The sequence below is a fragment of the Molossus molossus genome, unplaced genomic scaffold (genome assembly GCF_014108415.1).
Source record: "Molossus molossus isolate mMolMol1 unplaced genomic scaffold, mMolMol1.p scaffold_m16_p_11, whole genome shotgun sequence".
Taxonomy (NCBI): Eukaryota; Metazoa; Chordata; class Mammalia; order Chiroptera; family Molossidae; genus Molossus; species Molossus molossus.
Window position 1 is genome coordinate 86,734,886 of NW_023425346.1, and position 20,946 is coordinate 86,755,831.

The 20,946-nt window shown below is 36.3% G+C and overlaps 1 protein-coding gene across 19 annotated transcripts in view; it reads right to left on the minus strand.

The window, feature by feature from the left end:
* IKZF2 (IKAROS family zinc finger 2) overlaps nt 1–20,946 on the minus strand; it is a 149,138-nt gene that overhangs the window by 103,076 nt on the left and 25,116 nt on the right. The window contains exon 1 of one of the 19 annotated variants that reach the window (XM_036254331.1): nt 20,607–20,869. The exons of the other annotated variants lie outside the window; for them this stretch is intronic. The gene's annotated coding sequence lies outside the window, so the exon portion shown is untranslated. Of the gene's footprint in view, nt 1–20,606; nt 20,870–20,946 lie in introns of those variants that run through there. 19 annotated transcript variants of the gene reach the window in all.

Consider the following 20,946-nt stretch of genomic DNA (forward strand, 5'->3'; position numbering starts at 1 on the left):
GAGATGAGGGAATGGTATTGGTCTGGGAAGGGGAGGAGAGAATACCACTGTAGGAACACACACACACACACACACACACACACACAGGAGATGAGGGAATGGTATTGGTCTGGGAAGGGGAGGAGAGAATACCACTGTAGGAACACACACACACACACACACACACACACACACACACACACACAGGAGATGAAGGAATGGTATTTAATTCCTGAACCGGTTTTTCTCTTATCTGAAAGTTTTGTTTATACACATTACATCATATCACCTCTGATAGACTCAAATTTTCCCAAATGCCTTGATGAAATAATTTCTATCTAAAACAAAACAACCCAACTTACAGAAAGCTTGACAACTTACTAAATTGTAACCAAAGTTAAAGAACTAAAGTGCAAAGACCCTTTTTTTTTTACCTCCAATCAGACACTGGAAATCAAAATTCTGGAGGGGAAAAAAGGCTTTAGCCAAACTATTGGCAAATTGGCACCATGGACAAAACCTCTAGAGTGAGAATGCTATGCTCACAATTTAACCAAACTGTATTTCAGAAAAACTCTATTTCACTGTAATGTTTGCACTAAGATTTTAGAGTTTTGAAACTATGTCTTTTACACTATTTAATTTTTGCCTTCTTCAGATAATAAAACATCTCTGGGGCAAAAGATAAATTTATAATCTTTTGGATAACATTTCCTTCTTTATTTTCTTTATTTTTAATACAATTAGAATTATTCCATTGTTTTCTTTTTAAGATGCAAGTTCCTAAACGTACTTTATTTAAATTTTTAAACTTCGCAATTGGCTAGTTCTCCGGGGTGGGGGTGGGGGGACGTGTTATTATAATGACTGAAAATAATAAATCAAATAATTCATATTTAAATATTTTTTACAATAATCCTATTTTAAAATTTTTCTTCTGTGGTTTCTAAACAAATAAGACACAGAAAGAGGGAACCAAACTCTTCTCCTTTTTAACTTAGGATACCCTTGTTTTTCAACTACATTTACGAAAAAAAATTTTTTTCTTTGGCCCTGGCCAGTTTGCTAAATGGTTAGAGCATCAGCCCATAGACCAAAGAGTCTCTAGTTTGATTCTGGTCAAGGGCAAGTGTAGTTTGGTCCCCAGCCCTGGCCTGAGTTGTGCGGGAGGAAACCAATCGATGAGTCTCTCACATCAATGTTTCTCTCTCTCTCTCCCTCCCTCCCACTCTATAAGAAGATAAATGGAAAAGTGTCCTCAGGTGATGATTTAAAAAATATATATATGTATTATTTGTAGGTTTTCCATACTGATACCAAATACCTAACAGCCCTTTTCCACTAAGAAAAATCTAAAAGTAAAACATCTCAAGTCTCACTTTTATATATCTTGTTCATATTTAGTACTATGATGAACATATTAAATAATGTATATATTTAAGATGTAATTAATATGTAATACTTAGAAAACAGTACTTAAAAGTGATTCTCCAATTTTTGAAATATTTTAGAGCTAAAAGATTTTTTAAAATTCTAATGTAATTTTTGTTTGAAGAATCTACCTTTGCACCTATCAAGTAAGTCACTGTATGATAAAGAACAGATATATCCTAGACCTCTCTCAACAATATCTTAGAGAATTTCAAAAAAAGAACAGAACATGGTTGAGCATAATGCATGCTGAATTGGAAGTGAAAAGACTTGAAGTTACTATTTATTACCTGTGTAGCCTTGGACAATTCCCTAACTTGACTGAGTCTGCTTCACATCTCTAAAATGAAAGGGGTTGAAAAATCCCTCAAAAGCACTGATTAAGTGAAATGAAAACATTCAGGGGCATGATCCTAAATTAGACCAAAGGTGACAAAGACAATAGGGTCACTAAATTGAATTCTCAGGAGAATGGAGTGACTACAAATTTTTTAAAAGTGACTGAAATTACTAAATAGAAAGCTACAAGACATCACTTTCAATGTTCAGTTTACTGACTATTCCCCAAAGTATTCAAAATGGGTGTTATGTCTGATGTCAACTAGAATATAACACCAGCTGCTAAGAAATGAATAATGAGGACTATAAGATGTATAATTATTTCGTTGGAAAGTAGTGAATTTTTAACAAGTAAACAGAAGTATAGAAGAACTTGACACATTTGTTTTAAATTTCTCTTCCATTTACAGAGCACAAAATAACTTCTCACATTAGCCTAATGTGCTACTTTGACCACCCCCGAGGCCCTGTGATCTGCATTTGGTCTGAATAAGCATAATCACATGCATGAAAGAAAGAGGGATCACCTTCTAAAAACCCTTAGTGTGTTGACCAAGGGGGTAAACATACAATACAATACACCGGTGATTATACAAATGTATACCTGAAACCTATATAATTTTATTAACCAATGTCACCTCAATGAATTTTTAAAAGTTAAAAACAAAACAAATCAACAAACCCTCTGTGTGGCCCACACTTTCGGAGAGCTGAGCTCCACGCTGAGCTCCACGCTGGGCTAATGAACTGATGTGACCTGAGATCTGATCCCACTGCAGCAGCCTTCAGGCCTTCGCGGTGGTGTTACTTTACCAAAATAAACCCCTCCTCGATCCACCAAAGTGCCAAGAGTACTTCCAGGTGCCAACTTCTACTCTTCTGGAATAAGATTCCACTAACAAAGTTCATATAGCTTTGAACTGTTTCTCTTTAGTAGGTGCATAGATTTAGATTCTACTCATCCTAAAATCCATTTTCAAAGTATAAACACACTGCCTGCAATACATGTTCATTGTAGAAAATCTGGAAATCTAGAAAAGAACATAGAACAAACAAACACGACAATTCCAAGACTCAAAGATGACCACTATAGTTGATGTACATTCCTCCTACCTTTCCATATTTATAAAATACATATACATAAGTGATATCCTACTAAATAAATGTGTGCAGCCTTTGAAATTTATTTTGTAAAATTCCTATGCCATTATAATCTTTTTTTTTTTTTATCCTCACCCGAGGACATTTTTGTATTTATTTTCAGATAGAGCAGGAGGGAGAGAGGGAGGAAGACAGAGAGTGAGAAACATCGATGTGAGAGAGATACATCGACTGGCTGCCACCCACACAAGCCCAACCAGGACCGGGGAAAAGCTGCAACCGAGCATGTGCCCTTAGCGGGAACCGAACCTGGGACTTGCGAGGCCGCGGGCTGACACTCTAACTACTGAGCAAACTGTCCAGGGCCATTATAATCTTTATGAACCTACTTTTTCATAAGTGCATCTTATTTGTTCGATTTTTTAAAACAATCAGCCATAATCTTGTATTTCAAAGAATTTAAATGGAATAGTTAATTTTCCATATCAAATATTCAATTTGAGATTATTTTAAAAGTGATTTTAACAGTTGATCCTATCAGGCTCTTAGTAAATGAAAAATGCAAGTAGAGCCAAATTTATACCATTAAAAACTTTGTCATCAACTCCCCCTTTATTTTATTCAAATAAATACAATATTATAAGTAGGGGCAACCTGTTCGTATTGCCTTGTCAACATTCACCTTGGTATTTTAAGGCCGTATATCATAATTAACATAATCACGGGCATAACAAATGCTTGTATTCAGTATTTATTATGCTAAGTGTTTTATAAAGATGTTCATTCTAATCTTGACCACCACTCTATGAGGTAAGTATTGGTATCTTACTTGCAAATTAAGAAACAAACTTTCTGAAATGTTAAATAATTCACAGAACTATTAAATAAATCCTACCAAAACTTACGATGTAGCTTTTGAATGCCATAGTGAACAGATGTTCAGTGTTCTCACTGGTGTTTATGTCCTCTACATTAACACTAATGAAAACAAACCCCTAACCCTACCACTACTACCATCATCTAGCATCACACTTTGAATTGCTATATACTCCAAGGAGATAAGCATAAGCAAAGTAAAATATAATACAGAGATTTTAATGATACAATTTTCAGAGTTGCATGTTATATAAAAAGGTCCAGTAATTTTATTTATTTATTTACTTTTAAATCCTCATCCAAGGATATTTTCCCATTTATCTTCAAATAGAGTAGAAGGGAGGAAGGGAGATGAGGGAGGGGGAGAGAGAGAGAGAGAAACATTGATGTGAAAAAGATACATGGACTGGTTACTCCTGCATGACCCCGACCAGGGCCAGGGACAAACTGCAACCAAGGTACATGCCCTTGGCCAGAATCAAACCCAAGACTCTTTGGTCCATGGGCCGATGTTCTAACTGCTGAGCTAAACTGTCCAGGGCATCCAGTAATTTTTAAAATTAATTCTAGTCCTAAAAATGCTTGTTCAACTGGTTATTGACATTGAGTGCTATGGTTCATTTGTTATTTTTAGTGTGCGTCCTTTCTTTCTTTCTCTCTCTCTCTCTCTTTCTTTCTTTCTTTCTTTCTTTCTTTCTTTCTTTCTTACTTTTGCTGTTATTCAATAGATATATATTTGCGTGGTTCAAAAAATTTAAGATATATAGTGAAAAGTCTTCCTTTAAAAAAGTATATAATGGAAAGTCTTGCCTCTATCCCAACCCCCTATGTCATCAGCTGTGAACCCACTTTATACTCCAAAGTGAATAACCAGCTTATTGCTTTCTTATATGTTTTCCAATATTTTTAATATAACTACCAGCAATTTCTCTTTTTTTGTACAAATGTAACTTATTTTATTCTGCTCTTGCTTTTTTCCTAACGTAGCAATATAGTTTGGAAAATTTTCCATATTCATAAGGTTCCTCAATTTTTTGTATGCCTACATACATTCCATTATTGATGCACCTAATTTACTGAATCAGTTCTCTACTGATGGACATTATCTGCAAAATGTTTTCCAACTTTTGCTATTAAAAACAATGTGGCCATGAATAAATTTGTATACTTAACATTTTACAAATATACTATAAGATAAATTTGTAGAAATAGGAATACTAAATCAAAGCTCATATGCTTTTGTTCCAATTTACATTCATACCACCTCATATCCCACCAACAATGCATGAAAATCCTAGTTTCCTTGTAGCCTTATCTCTTACATAGTATGCTCTTACATATTTGGATTTTTGCTAATGTACTGCATTTGTTTTTCATTGATTTCAGAGCCAGGAAGGGAAAGGGAGAGGGAGACAGAGAGACATCAGTGTGAGAGAAACACCGATCGCCTGCCTCTAGCATGTGCTCCAACCGGGGATCAAACCACAATCTGGGTATGTGCCCTGACCAGAAACTGAACCCACCACCTTTTGGTGTACGGAACGACACTCCAACCAACCTAGCCACACAGGCCAGGGCTAATGTATTGCACTTAAAAAAAGTTCTGTCACTGTAGTCTTAGATTTCCTCTATTTAAAAAGAACTTTAGAAACTTTACATGTCTAAAAGCCAGTGACATTTTTCCGTGAACTACGTGCTAATATAACCAGGTTTACATTAGGTCTTCTTGGTCAATTACTAGGAGCTGCTATGTGTTAAAGTTTTATAAATTTAAGTACATTAATCTCTTTAAATGGATTTTTGGATTTTGAATTTTATTTAAAAAGGGCTTCTCCATTCTTAGACCATAAGATATTCATATTTTCTTCCACTACTTTTACGGTTTCATCTTTCACATTTAAATCTTTGTTCCAATTTCTGATGTTTAATATGAGATAAGGATGATGTGTCTACCTGCCAAAGAATATGGTATCTCATCCCATTTTAAGTATTCTTCTGTGTATTCTTTAATATAAATATTATGCAATTAAATAAAATATACATTAATTTTGAGCTTCCCTATTATTGAGTTAGTATGTTGTTTGTGATTATTTTCAACTGGTTCTCTGAGGGTGGTGGAAATAAAATCTTACCATCTGTAAATAACAATTGTTTTACCACTTCCTTTCTAACTTTCATGCCCTATTCTCTCCCTTTTAAAGAATGGCACTGGCGGTTTCCTCCACACAATAGTAAATAACAGTGAAGAAATGAGCCAAATTGGTTCTTATTTCTGATGCTAGTGAGTATACCTCATGTGTTTTCCCATCAATCATAACGGCTTGGAGGATAATATAAATATAGTGCCACCCCATTGAAGAAGTCTCCTTTAAATACTCTTTTATTGAGTGAAAGAATGTTTGTTAATTTTTGTCATATGTCTTTTCAGTGTCCTTAGAAATAATCCTATGATTTTTATAATTAGTTCAATACAATAAATATAAGCAAATTTCCTACTACTGAACCATCTTTGCATTGCTGAAATAAACACCACTTGTAGATAATATATCATTACTTTCATGGAATCCAGATTATTAACTTATATTTTTAGAAACTATCACTTATTTTGGACTATATTATTATTTGATAGTATTAAACTACAAGAGGCCAAGTCTTAAAGCAATAAAACAATGCCAACCAGAAAATTTGGGGGAGGACAATTTGAATTTTGATTGGGAATTGGATATAAACTAATTGATTGTAACAGACAGGTACAGTTCAATTGATTAAGAACTGTGGGACTAATATTTTCAGTCCTTTACCACAGGGAAATTTTATGTTGAGCAGAAGCCTTTTAGCCTAACACTGTGTGAGGAGTTTTTAAACTTAATAGTACATTCATTCAACTTAATAAATATTTACTGGACATCTATTTTCAAGGCATGGAATGGCTCTATAGTGTAGTTCAGTGGCTTACAAATGTTTTTTGACCTAGTTACACAATTACAAATACATTTTTTATTGCAACTCAATATACATCTACATCTATGTGTGTCTAAAAATAGGTGTAAATTTATAAAAATGGTTTCATAAAACAATAATTATAATTATTACACATAATGTATATACACGATGATCTATTTTTATTCCATATTATTTTTATTAAAATGGTAGTTCAAACACACTATATTTATTTCCAGCCCATAATAAGTTACAATCTGTACTTTGGAAAATATTGTCACACAGGCTAAGAACAGGGATTCTAGCTTTGAATACCACCTCTTCTTTTTAATGGCTTTTAACTGTGTATCTGTGATTTATCCATAAGATGATGAGGGCAACAGTATCCACCTCATAGGATTTTATAAAGATTAAATGAGTCAATACTTGTAAATGCATGTTTCAATAATGACTATAACTGGTTTAACAAAATATTTCCCTTGACTCTACAGTTGCCAAAAGAAAAATCGCATCACTAAAATACGAAAATTGAGAAAAAAAAATCATTAAAAATACAGACTTTTTATCACCAATTAGAAATAATTATGAACATTCCAAAATGATCTAAATGTCTGATCTGGACCATGGCTTCCCCTCCAAGGTCTTGAAGACAATCAATAAATATGCATTAAGGTCATCGTTTTCCCTTTATATACAGATGCACATAAGTAAAGCCCCTAAAAGTCCTCTTAGAGTTATGAAACCAATGAGCATGCTAAAATTTTATAATTTACCAGTACATTAGAAAGAAGTCACCATATGTATGACTCTCAATTAGATACTTTTTAACTATCCCACAGTAACACACCAATATCTCTGGCAGATATTTTATGCTCCAGATTTTCATATCTGTAAACTGGATAAGAAACATTTTTATGTCACATTTCTTAAAGAAAATGATGAAAACTTTCTAGCTTATTGCCAAGCCCCTTACTCCTTACTACTTCTGATAGAGTAATGAAAGAGGTAACAGTACACTCAACATAACTATAGGTATGTCATAAGGACCAAGTCCTGGAATCCATGGGTTTAACGTCTTTTACCCAGAACTCCTACTAGAGAAGTTGGTGGCACCAAGAGAGTTGGTCTGAACAAATATCCTCCCAAGGAACAGAGAGAACTTTACTTCTTCAGATTTATGTGCAAATTATTTTATTAAGTTTATTTTTCTATTACAGTTTACATCCAATATTATTTTGTATTAGTTTCAGGTGTACAGCATAGTGGTTACATAACCATATACTTTACATTGTGGTCCCCTTTATACATTGTGGTACCCACCTGGCACCATATGTATCATTACAATATTAGCGATTATATTCCCTATGGTGTACTTTACATCCTGGGACTATTTTGTGACTACCAATTCGTAGTTCTTAATCCCCTCTGGCAATCATCGATCTGTTCTCTGTATCTATCAGTCTATTTCTATTTTTTTGTTTGGTTTATTTTATATGCAAATTCTTAGGGGATTCAAAATGAAGTGGAGATGAGCAGGCAATAAAGATCTGTATGATAAAGAAAAAATAATTAAAAAAAAAAGATCTGTATGAAAGGGTATAGGTAAGCAGTGATCATTCCCATAATAATTTTCAAAAAAAAAAAAGTGAGTATTTCTGTTTCATCCACCAAGACTAATCTACACCCAGCTGGCTCTTGGCACAGCTGTAGCAATGGACAATCCAGAAAATATATGCACGTACAACTCTAAATCTGCCTGAAATGGTAGGCAGAGAGTACCCTAATCTTTAGATAAACATCTGGAATCCAGCACGGAGGAAAGAGTAATCTCATTCCCTCCTTAATTCCCAGTATTCCAGGGCCTCTCCAAAGTGAACTTTGGAGCTAATAGAGAATAGGTATTTACTAGACATAATTTCACTGTTCCATCAACTTTTGGAATCCATCCACTATACCTATCAAATGATATTAATATTTAGGTTCCCTCTGGTAAACACACCACATTAATTATAAGTAAAATCTCCAGAAACCCCCTAACTATGCAAGTGCCCATTCCTCCAAAGAACAAAGAGAAAGTCATGTTTGAAAGTTTGTTTACTGAAGTAAAAAGATTTGCTTTTCCTCCTCTCCCTCTCTGCAATTTACCTACTGACATTCGGTACGTGTTTTTCTAATTGTGGTTGAGGGATGGAGAAAGGTGTGTGTTTTGTTTGGTTTTAGCACGTTCCTGAACCTTACTACGATTATATTCTTAAATTTGGCGTCTGTTCATCAAGGAGGAGCAGGGTACACGAGTTTGATAGAAATAAAGCTAAATGGATAATTTTATGCTTATCACATGGATGGCAAGTGCTAGCAGGCTAACAGAACACCTATCTCCCACTGAAACTACACCACCACCCTCCTCCTAACATACCTATAGCAATCGGTCCTGCTTAATGCAGCCTTGTTCTCTGCCCTTAAATGACTCCCTGAGTTCCTTCAACATCCATAACCAACTCCCAAGTTTAGGTTCAAGTAAGAGCTGACTGAAATTTTTTCACATATTTTCAGTGCTCGTATTTGCTAATGATGACAATAAGTTTCTTGAAAAAAAAAAAAAAAATACAGCATCTTTAGTTTCTTCAGAGAAATCTAAAATCTGATCTTCTTCTAAAATTAAAACGTGTGTGTGTGTTGTAGGAACAAAGGTTTTTTTTTTTTTTTTACTCTGATAAGTACTCTGATAGTTTTACTTGGATAGATTCTAATATAATTGTTACAGAAAAATCTGAAAGAGTATTTTGATCAAGTAAAATATTAAAAGAGAAAGACTAGGTTTAGGGGTTTCTTTCTTTCTTTTTTTTTTTTTTACTTTCATGTTTACCCACTGATTCACTGTTGGGTGGAATTGAGAAATGTAATTATTAATGATCAGATTACTTGACATCACTGTACAAACTGAATGCAGTCATAACATAAAAGTATATAAAAGAGTATGTGAAACCTAGGTAAGAAATTCCTCATAAAGTCCCCCGAAAGTGTGAAGATCCAATCCCCCAAGGCATCTAATGTAAAGATTTTGATCAAAGCATAAGCTTCTTAAGAAACAAAAACAGAAACCTATTCAAGGAACGTTTTCTAGAATTAAAGCAAAAGCATATTAATTCTTAAAAACTGTAAAAGAGCAGTTTCAATCATACTCTAAGAAGGCATTTTCACAGCTAAATTAGATAACGCTGTGCTCAGGAACTGTGAAAAAGCTGTATAATAAATATATACAATCACATGCATTATGATAAATCATATTTCATGTTGTTATATAGGTCCTAATCTAATTTTATTCACTCACTATTCAATAAATGTACTGAACTTTTACTTTTTGCAAGAGAAGAGCCTAGAAAAATAAAATTACACATTTTTATGACTTAGATATGAACTGGCCCTCGTTTGAGTTAGGAGGAAGGAATATAGTGACAGGAGAGGGAAATAAGACTTCTAGTCCCCCCCTAAATAAACATGCTACCCTATTAAATAAAATTCTATAGGCTTGAAACAATGGAAGAATTAAACCTCAGATGGAACACTGCCTTTTATTTCTCTGTCACCCTGGGAAAATGTCTGTGTTCATAGTGAGGTCTCTCAGTATGATAGCAGACTAATCGGTACAGGTTCTTGAGATAATGGAAGCTCACCTGGCTAACCAGGCAGCCTGCCCATCAACTTCAGATCCACATATCTCCCAAATTACAATCAGAGACTGTGTTCACACCCTGAAACCAATCCATCACTCTCATCTCCTGCCTTAAAAATAAATTAAAGGGATAGGTGAAGGCACTGCATGACTCAAACCATGTGGATCTCAACAAATATGTCCTATTTACTAAGAGGAAATAGTCATAATTGGCATTAGACCAAGTTTTCCCCATCAAAACTAAAAGATAATTTCTACACTACAGGCCAACTGTCAATAAACCAAGAAAATCTGATCATTTACCCAGCATTAACATACTTAGATCTCATTTTACTTCAAAACATCTTAGAACAGAAATAGCTCAGAATGACACAGTTTGGGTGTATGACAGAAAAAACAGCTGTGTGACATCAGAGCTTTCTTACTTTGCAGAGCAGGTACACAGAAGCAGGGTAGAACTCTTAGATTATATGCAAAGTACTAAAACTATACCTGATACATAGTAAATGCTATGTAAGAATTTCTGCTGTTATATTTTACATAGCAATTGGCTCTGATTGTGATATTGTGAGCACTTCTCCTTCTTTTTTAACTTATGCATATTTTCTCTTTCTGCTTAATTAACCTGCATTCATTCTATTAAAAACATTTACAATAAAGAGATGTAATTTACTTTTTTTTTTTTTTTTAAATCCTCACCCGAGGACATTTTTCCATTTTTTGTTCTGATAGAGTGGGAGGGAGAGAGAGGAAGAGAGAGAGAGAGAAACATCGACGTGAAGGGACACATCGAGTGGCTGCCACCCTCACGACCAACCAGGGCCGGGGACAAACTGCAACCGAGGTACGTGCCCTTAGCGGGAACTGAACCCAGGTCTCTCTGTACCGCAGGCCGACGCTCCAACCGCTGAGCCAAACCGGCCAGGGCTAAAGAGATGTAATTTAAATATTGTTTATTAAATTATCATTTTTGCATCCAATAATCACAATCCAGGAAAATTAACTTGTATTATAAATCCTTCAAATAACTGGGATACCCAATTAATTTTTACGCAATGGCATTTAAGGTAAAATTTGTTATAAAAAAAGCCCAGAAATAAAGGTATATAGGAAAGAAAAGAAATAGTAAAAGTTTAGACATCAGAGTTTTCTGTGCTCTACTATGAAAAAAATATAGTAATTCCATAAAATCTCCTGACTCCAAAAAAAAGGAACCAATGTGCATACGAGCCGTCGTATTTAACAGTCTCCCTACCTCAGAAAGAAGCAGGAGCCTCTGCCACTCACCCCGCAGTTCTTTGATAAAAGCATTTCATATTTTTACAAGATCACTTACTGGGTGCCCAAACTCTGCTAACAGTGCCATGCTTCGTCTCACCTAATCCTCCCAACAGCCTTATGAGAGAAGTGTCCTTCCCAATCTTTAGGCAGAGGGAGATGAAGCACAGAGAGTTTAAGTAACTTATCCAAGGTCACACAGCTGACTAGTGGAGCCAGGATTTGAACCTAGGCAGATCCTGGCCCCCAGCTTCCAGGCACTAGTTACTGAGCATCTACTGTGTGTAAAATGCTAAGCACATCAAGGAACTGCTGACTGCCCAATAGTCAGGACCCCTGATCTGCTGAGGCCGGGGTCTCTTAACAACTACTCTCAGTCCATCCTCTTCCGATTTTCAATTCAAGCCCTTATCTCAGGAAGCACAGTCACTGTAACTTCACAGATCACGACGACCCCCAGAACTCTAACTGCCAAAGCTCTGTTCCCATGTCCAGCTCTACAGGGAAAAATGTGTTCCCCAACTTCTGATTTGTGATTTAAAATGTATTTCCTCATAAAAGCTTAGTGTGCATAATACTATTAATACTATCCATCAGATAAATGTTATATTAACTGAGCCTTTTCATTGGTTATTTGGAAAATTTAACCACCATTTTACCATGGTTTTAAATAAAAAGTGCATTCCTTTATTGCCTCATTTTATTTTTAATATTATCATACAAAAAAAATGAGCCTTTCCACCCCTTTAGTATCCAGTTCTACAACACGTATAGATTCATGTAACCACCATCATAATCAGGATACAGAACAAAAATATAGTCTTAATAAAAAAGAAAAGAGGTTAATAAATGAACTTAAAGGCAATCCCTGTTATATTATAAATAGTTCTTGCTCTGTGTCTTCCAGCTGATCAGGTTTTCCCTCCTTCCCAGGACAAATGCACTGAATAGCAAAACAGAAAGGCTTGGTATATTTTAAAAATATATATTTTTACAGCTGTAACATTTTATTCTTTATAGATATTTAGAAGCTGGGGTTTTATAGGGGCTTCACCAAAACAGGTGCATGTCTTTCCATGGTAGAGTTTCCACCAGAGTGGAAGTTATGAAATGAGCACACCTTTCCCACACTACGCATGCCTGGACACTGCTGACCCACAAAGTCTGGGAGGAGGTCTCCGAGCAGAGGTTATCAAGTGTGTATTTAGACAGTATTCAAAAACATTGGGAAATGTGTTCTTTATTTATAAAACTATAACCAGAAGTTCCTCATATTAAAACAAAAGTAAACAATACAAACTCCAACAAAATGAAAAAGGTAGTTTCAAATCTTATTATTAGCTCAAGCTTTGTATGGGTTACAGGTGCTGCCTGAGGCTTTCTCACCACCCTCTCCCCTCAAAATAAAATTATTTGGCATGGGTAAAAGAATGGCCAAGTCACTTCCATCCTAACATTCACTAACACTTTTCTCACCACAAAGTTAGTGCTGATATTCTGTACTCATAAATAAAAAGTCTCGACTCAGGTCTGGTACCACCAGTGGGCTAAGAGAAGTTACTTAATGTCATTAACTTAGTAGAAAGCAAATGAATAATATTCACAGTCCCAACTTCTCCTCCATACCCTCCAGTGTGATCTGATGCATGAAATTCCCATTATTAGAAATGTATTACTGTGACTTGAGACTTTTCTATTTCTAGAAAAACCTCTACTAAAACATATATGCTACTATAAGACAACAGCAATCCATTTAACTATGTCACTCTTTAAAAATGTCAGCTTTAAATGAGTTTACTTGAATTGTTCTATGACAGAACGGAAGGCAAAAGTTCCTAGTGCTTTAGACAGGTGTTGATTGGATAAAGAGGGATTGTGGAGACACATGTCAGAATCACGCAACCCTGAAAGGAAGCCAGGACTGAGTGGGACAGTGAAGTAGCAAGAAAGTACCACAAGGGAAGTGGGTTTCTAAAGAGTGTGAAGAAAGAAGAAAGAATAGCAGAAGGGGCCCAGAGACAATTCACTTACTCCACTAAAGCTAGCCTTATCTGCATAACCTTTGCAGGGGCGCTGGCGCCATGCCCCTTCCTGGGTTCTAAGTACTCTTCCCACCACAACCTCTTTTTTTTTTCTAATGAAATAGGTCAACTTGACAAAGGGCAAATGACTGAGCTGAAACAAATTTCCCTAGGTTTAGCCAGAGGAAGTTTCATTAGAGATGAAAACCATGAGCCAGCACAAACAGGACTGATGAAAGTGTGGGAGAGGAGAAATATGAGAAGGACAAAGAAGAAAGGGTGTACCACTGTTATTATTCTGTTACAGATGACACATATAAGGAAGTCCATAGGAATTGTGCTTATTAATAGTCTAGCCTACTGTGAGGCCCAGCTACAGACATTCCATCTTGGCTGGCTCCAAATTACAAGAATAACCATGAAGCAAGACCTGAACGGGCTTGAGTGCTGGGTGCATGGCTCGCTCTACAGATCTGGATTCAGAGGGTGCCATCCTAAGTGGATCTCTACTGCATCCTGTTCACATTAGGGCAGGTGACATCAGGTCAGATTTGGCCTTTACTGCTTGATCTCTGTCCTCGTTGCCCTACCACAGCTAACGGAGACATCTCCGCCTCTCTTTCTTCAAAGGCAGCCCTCCTCTCCCATCCACTTCATCCAAGGCCATTGACTCACCCTTACTCATATGATCATAAAACACTGGGGAGGGGTGTACCTACTCTGTGGCAGGTACAGTCAGATTATAGGTATAGAGGTGAACAAGATACAGTCTCTGCCCTGGAGGATCTTAAAGTCTAATATGGGAGGCACATAAGACAATAAGGATAGACTACAGTAAATAATAATAGAAAATATGTACATAATCAGTGCTACTAGGAGACAGGGGAGTAACTAAAGTTCTGAAGAAGCAGTAACATCTGGTCTTTAAGATGGATTGGGAGCTTGCCTCGCTGAGAACAAGAGACAGAAGTTCAATGAAAAGGGTTATGCAAAGAGAAAGCAACATCAAAGAACATGTGTTCAGGACATGGCAAGTGTTGTGGCTGAAACACCATATATGTGAAAGGGAATTTCAGATGAAAATAAACTGATAGATTGTTGTTTAATAAAGGGTGTAGCATAAAATTCTAAAGAGCTTGCTAGTTCTTTATAGGTAACATAACTCTGTAGCTCCCCATAGGTAAGGGGATTCATGAAGGTTTTCAGGAAGGGGACTGACGAAATTATAGAAATAAGTGACAAGACACAGAAAACAATGATTAATTCTATGAATATAAATAAAAAGTAAATGACCTCCAATGCTTCCTAAGAAACCAGTGTACCCTCTGCCTTAATCATATGGATATAACTGGAAAACTCTGTTATGTTTGCCTGAATGTACCCAACTTACATCTAATGTATCCAACTGGTATTTTATTTTTAATTTAGTTGACCCCTCTATGCTAAATTTCATTCTCGAAAAGGAAGAGTACATTCTTCTCTATCCTATATACAATATTTTTCATAAAGTATTCAATAATCCCTCATTAACTGTTAGATAATCATCCTATAGGGTCTACTCTATATATCAATTTTATGCTTTCTGATTCTATTTCTACCTATTCTATTATATCTATTGATCCTATTGTGTTCTCTGATCCTATTTCTAGTCTATTTCCACAGACAATTGGAGAAACATAAGGTCAACCACGTAAGTGTTTGCACAAGTACATTGAAAACGTGCATCTCCTCTTCCCTTTTGGCTCAAGCTCATGGGGATATGGCTTCCTATCTTACAGGCAGATCAGTACCTGGGTGCCATGCTGACACCATTAGCTATATTTCTTACATTCGGTAGTAATTCAATGTGGAAGTTGGAGTCCCTGTAAAACTGTTTAGTAGATCATATAGGATAGTCCTGGAATTCTACCAATATTCTTTCTGTCATTCAGGGTGCTGTAAGTGAAAGGAACCTAATGAAATTTTTGTGATTACTCTTGGAATAACTGCTCTTGGCAGACTGGTCACTATGTGATTTGATAGCTTCTTTGAGGTACAATCAAGAAAAACAAAACAATAGCAATAGTTCTTATAACCATAGCATTGCTTAAATCTGATCATTATTACACTTCTGTACAGACAGCTAAGTCGAATAATGTCACCATTCTTAAGAGTTCCTTCTCAGTTTGGTTAGGACTGAGCACTAATCAACTGTTGAAATCTAAACTGATATTTCTGAAGTGTCAACAGATGCACCAGCTCCCTGGCTGAAACAGGAACGTGCGTCTATTTTTTGTAAACAGGCTGAAGGAACATGACTGAGAGAGACATGGAGAGAGAAAATATTCAGTTTCATAAAATGCAGTGTGAAAAGGATGCACATGGTTTTACAAAACATCCCAAACAAAATAACCTGGAAGGCCAAGAAAAAGGAAAATGACCAAATGTGAGTAGAAAAAGAGTAATAAGAGAGAAAAAGAGTAAAGACCTTTTACCTACTGCAATAAAAAATGTAATATATATTTACATATTTGTTTTTTGGGTGTTGTGTGTTTTTTGTGCTTGAAAAGAGCAATCTCCACCTTCCCTCCATCCCCTGCAAACCCTCAAGACACAGTTCGATCAAATGCTTACACCAGCACAGAAAAGAAAGGGGCGTGTTACCGTCTGATGGTACAAGTGTAATTCCTTAGCTCCTGGAACCATTCACCACCCTACCCCAATGCAGTCCTTTCCAAGTCCCTGCACATATACCACAGGTGTGCATTGGAGATGTGCAGGTTCAGTTCCAGACCACAAAAAGAGAATATCATAACAACAGTCATAATCTTTTTGCTGGTGGAGTGCCTTCCTTCAATTTGTAAAAAGCGCCACATCTGTGAAGTGCACTAAAGCGAAGCCCAATAAAATGAGATATGCCTGTTCTTTCAGTGTTTCCTAAACCTGCCCGATCATCAAAATCACAGGTTCCTTCCTTGAAGATTTGACTCTGTACACCTTGGGTGAGGCGTGGGACTCCATTTTTACAAGCATCCCAGAATGATTCTTATGATCAAGCAAGTTTGGAAAACAAAGAACCCTGTGGCTCTTTGAAGTAACTGTTTTTGAAATAATTTGGTTGCAAAGATTATTCTTTGCTGAGAACTGTGTAATGTCCCTGGCAATGATGGTACTATGTGAACTTGCTGAAGCACCCTTATCAAATCTTCAGTGACATAAATGAAGGGGCTAACACATTTCCTACACATGTATCCAATCATTGAATAGCCAGTGAATCCCCTAATTAGATAATTCTCCAACATAAAGCAAAGACAGGTCTGATAAAACCTAGCCTGGCGAAATCAAGAGCAGCTCCCACCCTGCCACAGGTGATCCGGAGCACAGCACTCTCTGCAGCTCGCGAGTGTCAGCTCCTCCGCAAATGTTCACACACAGACAAAGCCAGCTAATTTCCCTGTTCAATGTGAGTCACCATCATGATGATTTAGATTTGCTTAGGTGCACATATTGAAATATATGCTTCCCAGCACAATTTCATATCCAATTACAACAGTAAATCCAATAAAGGCACAGTTAAACTGCCACTCAGGCAAGAAAGACCTACAAAGTCATAAGCCAATTCAAATATTCTCAGGGGAACACATGTGGGTGCCTAGAGCCCTTGTCAAGGGACTCTATGTTATCTTTTTCACCTAGGAATTTTTCATACAAAATTTCAGCTGAAAAATGTTGGTAACTTTCCACATCCTGGACTAAATGACTCCCTGGAACATGATTCCATTTCTTTCATGTATGTTTTCAATACCTCTCTATATTCCTCTTCACTTTTAAATCTTACTTTTGTCTCAAAGCATCAAAGCACAAAGCCAAAATTTTACAGTGCGTTGGGAATAGAAACGATTAAAAACATTTTATTGATTGATTTGAGAGAGAGGGTGGGGGGAACATCGAGTTGTTGTTCCACTATTTATGCATTCATTGGTTGATTCTTGTATGTGCCCAGACTGGGAACTGAACCCAAAACCTTGATATATTGGAATGATGTTCTAGTTAACTGAGCTACCTGGCCAGATTCTGAATTAGAAAACTAATCAATGGATTTCTGTCCTCAAAACACGCATAGTTTCCAGGGAAATCAGTATTTTAACTATGATTTAATCTAAACTGTTAAATAAAAGACAAAGTTATTTGAGAATAAAATAACTAAAAGTAACACTGATAAAATGTAAATTACTGAAAATAAAGTCAGTTTTTGTTATGTTTTGTTTTTGTTATTTAACCATACTTAAATGGTTTACTTGTTCTGTATGGGTAAAGATGTAAAAATATTTACATATACATATGTTCAGCATAACATCTGCAGCATTATTCAGGAAAAGAAATTATGATAGTCTTTTAAAGACAAGAGCCAACACAGAACTTTAAAAACCTACATGAAATCCTAATCCACAAGCACAAATATAGAACAAAGCATCTAAAACTCCCCTTAGATATTTAGTTTGTGTCTTAGTAAAACAGTAACATTCCAGAGAGGCAGATGAGGGCTCAATATAAAGAAGAACCTTCTAAGAATTAGAGCCGATCAACAATGCACCAGTGGACTTCCTTCCTCCGCACTGAAGGGGTCAAGCAAAATCCCCGAGACCACCTGGCATGCATGCTGCCAAGGATATGCTAGCTTTGTTTAGGAAGTTGTTCTAAATGACCTCTGGGGTCACTTCCAAGTCAGTGTTTTGATTCATCAGTGGTGAGAAGAATGACATGAGTACACACACACACACACACACACACACACACAGCCCCAGAAGAAAACTTGGAAGCTTGATATTTTTAAGTGTTTTATAGAATAAAGCAAAGGAAGAATTAGCCACATCATCACACCAATATTTTAGAGAAGTGAGAAAGGGAAAAAGATACAATTTCGTTCTACCTCGGAATTCTCTTTGAGTCAAAGAACAAGTTCTTGGTGACCTTAAGCCTATTCTCTAATAGGCCCCAGCAATCTAGTTCTTGGGACAGATGGGGGGTTCAGAAACTACAGAACATATTCAGATGCACAATTTCTCATGAAAAACACATCTGTCATGCAAAGAACCTTCTCTGCTCTCAAGCCTATTTCAGTTTCCAATGTAAGTAAAACACAGGGCAAGTCCGAACCTAGTACTTCCCTGAAAAAGTATACAAGAAAACAAACAGACACAGTGCTAGATATCAGGCCTCTCAGGAGAAGGCTGAGCCTGGGAGTTTCCAGGCAATTCAACTTGCTTATCAATTGACAGGCTTATCAATCTACCAATCTTGAAATAGGAAAGAAAGGGACATTGGGTCTGACCCAGGCAGCTCCTTATCCCCCTACGCCTTATATAACGTTTCCCCTTATACCTCACCAAGCACTTAAATGTAATCAATCAAATAATTTCTTTAAGTAATTAAAGAAATTACTTAATTACTTATTTTTCTTTCTTATTTTTCTTTCCTCATTCTTTGCTTGCTACTTCTACTCTTTAAATACAGTCTTTTCTCCTTAAAAGAACTGCTGTTACATAAGTAGCCAAATTTCATAATATAACAATTAAGATTTCATTACCCTTTGAACTTTATTGAAATGCTATGCTAAATACCTTGGAAGGGTTTGTTACAGGATTTATCAAAATGAACCAGAAAATAAAAGCAGATACATCTTCTGCTGTAGCATATTTAACATTTGGAAGTTTTTACTTAACATCAAAGAATCAGTAGTCTCCTGTTTAATTTTCCTCAATGGACAGACCCCAAATAAAACTTTTTCTTCCTTTTCCTAGTTCTTGGTAGAGTTTTTAATTTTAATTTTTCCTGAATGATGAAGAAGAAACATTCTTCAGGGGCAGAAATTAAACACAGACACTTCTGCCAAAAAACATGAAATAATGTTTAAGGAACCATAATTGAGAAATGTCAAATATTCCTCGATACTATTTTCCCCTCTCAGATTAACAAAAATTGATAAAGTTCAGTGTTGTCAAAGGTATAGTGGAAATCAGTAAGCTTTTCAAAAGGCAATATGATCATACTTTATCCACCACAGATTGGTCACTGCAGATTTCTTGACATAGTAAATCTGTAGCCAAGCTATCCTAAGGATATATGCTAAGGTGAATTGACAAAGACATTCACGCTAAAATTGTTCATGTAATAGCAAAAACCTAGACACTAAATGCTTCTCAGTGAAGGACTAGCTAAGTAAATCATGGTATATCCTCAATATGTAATGGAATTAAAAGTGTTGATATAAAAAAAGAAATCCCAATTGGAAAATCAAGCCCTAAGTCAGTATGCACAATGTAACCCTATTTGTATCCAAAGAAAAAAATATGTATATAAATTTGTTAGTCTGCATACTAGCTGAACTAGCCCAAGTACATGCTGACTAAGTATAGAAGGATAATTAAGAAATGGGTAACATGTCCTGGCCAGTATGGCTCAGCGGTTAAGAGTGTCAGCCGGTCGACCAAGACCAAAGAGTTGCTGGTTTGATTCAGGTCAAAGGCATGTACCTCAGTTGCAGTTTGGTCCCCAGCCCTGGTGAGGGTCATGCGGGAGGCAACCATTTGATGTGTCTCTCTCACACCAATGTTTCTTTCTCTCTCTCTCTCCCCCCACTCCCTTCCTCACACTGTATCTGAAGATAAATGGAAAAAACAATATCCTTGGGTGAGGATTAAAAAAAAGAAAGAAAGAAAAGAAATTGGTAACAGGAGAAATTGAGGACTGGGATTATCTGGGCAGTGGTGCTTCTACTTCTCATCTTCTATCTTTCTACACTGTTTTAACTTTATGCTCTGTTCCTACACCATTTTATTTCTAATCTTCACTTAGACTACTCTTCAGCCCCAAACCATGGCAGAGTTTTGTAACACTGGCCACATCCCCTGTGGGATGGAGCTCACTGCCCACACCCCCATCCCCAGCGCTATCATGCCGTAACACCCAAGTCCCAGTTCGGAACTTACGTAATGGATGGTTTCAGAGCCGACATTTCCCACACCACGTTTCTTCTTTCTTCACATCCTTATGTTATTTGTGCTGATTTCTGACTTTTCTTTCTCTAAAATATAAGCTCATCTGAGAGCAGGATCCATGATGACATAATCTTTGCTTCCCCCAATGACATCCAGCACAGTGCTCAGTAGGTACCACAAATAAATAAATGATAGATTTGTTTTTATGAGATTACAGCCTTAAAGTTAAGATTTTATTTTTAAAAGGAAGAATCTACTACTCTCCTGATCAAGCTGATTTAGTAAAGAATCACCTCCATATTACAGGAAAAAAGACCGAGATACTTTAAAC